This window comes from Mus musculus, chromosome 2, assembly GCF_000001635.26.
Source record: "Mus musculus strain C57BL/6J chromosome 2, GRCm38.p6 C57BL/6J".
In the NCBI taxonomy this organism is placed as follows: domain Eukaryota; kingdom Metazoa; phylum Chordata; class Mammalia; order Rodentia; family Muridae; genus Mus; species Mus musculus.
This window is the reverse complement of record NC_000068.7, coordinates 84,484,961-84,489,753: the sequence shown is the minus strand read 5'-3', so window position 1 is coordinate 84,489,753 and position 4,793 is coordinate 84,484,961.

Here is a 4,793-nt window from a genome sequence, read left to right as displayed (position 1 = left end):
AGAAGCTAGTGACAATTGATAGCTTCTAGGGGAAGGAGAGTCAGTCTTCTTTAAAGGTGTGGCTCCTGTTAGATCTACCAGTCTCCAGACAACCATGGCCATGGTATATAGGCATAGATTATTCAAAACCTACCTTAATAAGTTTTTTCAAGTGCTTCAACCTCCTCTTTCTAGCCCACAGTCTAAAGGTAGGGGAGAAGAGATGGTTAAATAGGACAAGGGGATGTGGACTTGTTTAGAAATTGTTCTTTGGGGTGATTCCAATCTCCATTGTCAGGATACCAACAGTCCAGTTCTCCAAACACAAGTCAGCAGCAGTGGCACAATCCAGCAGAAACACCCAGGCCCCCGCCGAATTGGCACAAGTCAGCTGGAACGGGAACCAGCTAAAATTCAGAGAACTTCCCTCCTGTGTCTCTCTCAATGCAGTGAAGATCAGCAAAGACGTGAGACGAACAAAGTATTGCATGACTAGCAATGCAAGTGCCCTGTCACTGTCTGTTGGGTTGTACTTATACTCTCTGTAAACACCCCCAGTTCTCTCATGGGTCTGCTTCAGCAAAACATCACATGACAGAAACAGAAAATTACATTTCAGTGGTATACAGGAAACATATTAAACTCTTAAGTTTTATATCTCTAAAATGATCTCTCTCTCTCTCTCGATCTATCTATCTATCTATCTATCTATCTATCTATCTATCTATCTATCTATCTATCTATAATGTTTCTATCTGGACATTAAGTTGGAATGGGAGTGAGGGTAGATATGAGAGGAATTAGGAGCGTGGGGGTGAATATAAGAGAAATATACTGCATGCATACATGAGATTCTCAAAAATTGATTAAAATACCATATTAAAAAAAAGAATTTTGCTGAGCAGTGATGGTACATGATTTTACAGCCAGCACTTGGGAGGTAGAGGCAGGCAGAGTTTGAGACCAGCCTGTTCTACAGAGCAAGTTCCAGGATAGCCAGGACTATACAGGGAAACGCTGTCTCAAAATAAACAAACTAAAAAAAAAATATTTTTCCCCCTCATAGGTACTAGGTCATAAAAATGTACCTTTTAGGCATCCTGACTCAGAACACTGCAGAGAAATAAAAAGGAAGATCTTAGATGTAACAGAAAGGATTCAAAGAGGAAGAAGGAGACAGAATTCTCATCCTGAGGGTCCAGTCCTGAGAGAGGCAGAGCGGCAGGACCCTAGAGCGTATGTAGCTTGTAGCTAACACTGAATGAAGGGAGAATTTGTGTGGAGATGGAAGTTTTAGTTCTGTTTGGAGATTGCGCACTAATTGCAGGTACATATGACAGTAAGCAAATGTGAACCAAAGCAATTAAGAAAAAAAACGATTCAAAAAAAGATAATTATAACACACCAAGTGACTTAGCTGTAAATTACATTATTATAGCTAGTAGCGCAAGGTTAAATACTAGCGAATTTTGCTGTGACTTTATTGAGAGTATAGAGAGGGATACAGTGATTATGGTGTGATCTGTAGATTAATACAGCCAAGTCTTTGTTATTCTGAAGTCAAAAGTTAAAATCCGGGAAGCTGCTTAGGAAACCTATAAGCATGTGACTCGAAGGAAGAGAAACAAACGGGGGATGTGAAAGTGGCTGTCGGGATGGTGTCTGGGCTGAGGGAGGAGTAGGCTGAGGAGGACTCTTGTTTTAAACCCCATGGTATTGCTCAGCTCTTCAAATGGCACAATGAAGTCTTTGACAGGAAAAATTAACTAAATATAAAACAGCGTGGTAGTGAGGTGGTGGTATCATAAACCGCTTCTCTAATCAGTTGACGTTCACAGCATGACGTTCTCAGGGACTGGCTTAGAGGCTGCAGGCTTCGTCAGATGGATTGTGGTTTGTTCTTTGAAGCAGTCACAAGCTTGTCATGTTCTCTCACTCTGATGGAACAGAAGGTCTGGGAACCAAGACTCTCCCACTATCCACTTGAGTATAAACAAATATGCAAATACTGCATACATATTGGATTATTTCTCTTACTGGAAACACATACACATGCATACATACACAAGCACACACATACACAGAGGCAGTGGCTAAAGTGGGGGTAAAGGGTAAAAACAGTTGTGTGTGCACAAGGAGGCCAGAGGAAAACCTCATGGCTCATTTCTAGGTGCTTTTTATACTACCTATGTATGTAGTATGTGTGTGTGTGTGTGTGTGTGTGTGTGTGTGTGTGTGTATTGTGTTCAAGTGCATGTGTGTGCATATGAATGCGTATGGGTGTGTGTGTGTACATGCATGCCATGGTCTGCATTTCTTCTTCTATGCGGGTCCCAGGTATTGCACTTAGGTTGTTAGTCTTGGTAGATGCATCTTTATTCAACGAGTCAACTTTCTGGCCCTACTTACTTTGTTTTATGAGACAGTATCTCTCACTAACTTGGAGCTGCTGGCCAGGGAACTCCAGGGATCCACTTCCATCTCTCTAGCTCTGCTGTAAGAGCTTATACCACCATGCCCATCTTTTTATATTATTATTTTTATATGCTATTTTAATTTTTTGATTCTTTCATACGTGTTTTGATCATACTCCATGATAACTCCAGATCTACTTCTTCATCCTTTGAACTTCATGTTCTGTCTGTCTGTCTGTCTCTCCTTTAAACAATCTGTGGAGTCCAATTTATACTGCCCCGGTGCTCACGGATGTGAGACTATCCATGGATCCAAGGGCCACACCATTAAAGACAACAGACTCCCTTGCTCCAGGAGCCATCAGCCATATTCATTACCCCTTTAATGTGGGTTCTGGGGATCAAACTCAAATCCTTGTGCTTGCAACTGATCATGTGCCGTCTGCATTAAGCTGCAGTTACATTCCTCTATGGCTGCTCCCAGTCATTGTCTCTAGTTTTTGCTGTTGTTGGTTTTTTTTCTTCTATTCTCTAATCCTACTCCAATAAGCTTTCATTCTCACCACAATATAAAACCTGTATTTTCCTAAAATCTTTTCTAATCAGAATTCTGTTTTCTTAAGTTAATATTATTTTAAAATCTTATTGCGTTGGCAGCATTTGACACAGTTGTCTTAGCTTTTCTAAGACAACGTTCCCACTGGTCACCCAAAGAGCACATTTTCCTACCTTTCCTCCTTAAATCCACAACTCTTTCAGTCCCTCTTTCAGAGTTCTTCTGACCCCTCTCATTTCAATGAAGTGTCAGAGTGCAGATACTGGCCAGGATCTCTTTTCTATGTAGGATTTCTTACTTCAGGTGCTCTCAGATCATCTTCCAGCCTTAAATATAATCAATAAGCTGACAAAATCTAAATTTCTATCTTCATTCTAGATTTTTTTTTATTTCTGAGAACTTTAGACTTACCAACCTTGATCTTTTGCTTAGATGTGTCCCAAAGGAAATTTATTAGATCTATAGTTCAACCATTGCTTTTCCCAGCAAAGCAGTTCTTTTGAAGACTTTTCTCAAATGAGTGTCTGGCTATTCCCCCCTCCAAGCCGTTCGGCCAGATTTTGCTGTTCTCAGCATCTCTCTTCTCACATTCCATACTCATTTAATAATCTCTGTAGGGACCGGACTACCCATCACTCCTAAGCGACTGCAATAGCCAGCTACAGTTTTCTTGTATCTGCCTTCAAATACTTTTTTACATTTTATTTATGTATTTTATGTGTATAAGTATTTGCTTGAGTATATATCTGTGTATCACATGCCTTTAGTGCCCACAGAGGCTACAAGATGTCACCAATTCCAGTGGGACTGGAGCTATGGACCTTTGTGAGCAGGAATTGAGCCCATGTCTTTTGGGAGAGCAACCAGTGCTCTTAACTGTGGAGCCATCACTCCAGCTTTTGCACAGGCCCCTTTGAAGTCTACTTAAAATTCAAAAGTCAGTGACCCTTTAATAGTCTCTCATACCAATGCTGCTCTATGTAGCTATAGGTTACTGAATGAAAACCCCAATGTGGGATATGTTCTTACCAGCTGTAGGCATGGAAGCTCCAGAGGTTCCCAAAATACTGCTGTTGGCTGCCCCTAGGGACTTGATTATACAACTCTATTACTGAAGGTACCAGTCACACACTTTGCACACAGAACACAGAAAGATCAAGCTGTGTCAGAATTGGAGACCTCCTCCCTGCTGAAGAGCTTTCATAGTGCTCCAAGTTGCTATGTTGGCTATGAAGGTAATTGATCGCTTTCTGATTCAACTTGAGGCCTGCTCTATCGGAGGGAGTTTTAAGAGTTTGGTATTGTCAGCTTAGTTAAGGCTGCGGAGGTCATGTGCCCTACAGGAGAACTTACCAGTTTTGACTAAATGGACATGATAAGCAGCCTTCTGACATTCATGTTTACATCTATAGATTAAAACTTCTCTATAGAGGAGTCTCTTAGAGTTTCAGGTGGAGGCTAATGCACAGGCTCATAACGGGTCAAAGCACCAAAAAGAAGTGGATACTGCAATAATTGACTCTAAATAGGACATTTGTACCACCCCTCCCAGGCTCCAGGAACACGGACAAAAGGATGATAACAATGTAAGAGACAGAGGAAAAGGTGGTGTGCCGCAAAAAGATGTCTTCGGAATGTAAGATGGCGATTGCGATCACCGACTCGCGCAGCGGTGCTTCCCCTCCGCCTCTCCCCTACAGAGCATCTGCACGTGACTGGCCCGTCAACACTTCATAGTGGCTGGGCCACGACGCTGCGATGCTCGAGGCCCTGCCTATTCCTGAGGAAGTCAGTCCATGGTGGCTAGGTGGTCACTTTTCTTAGTGGTGTGCCCATTGAAACAT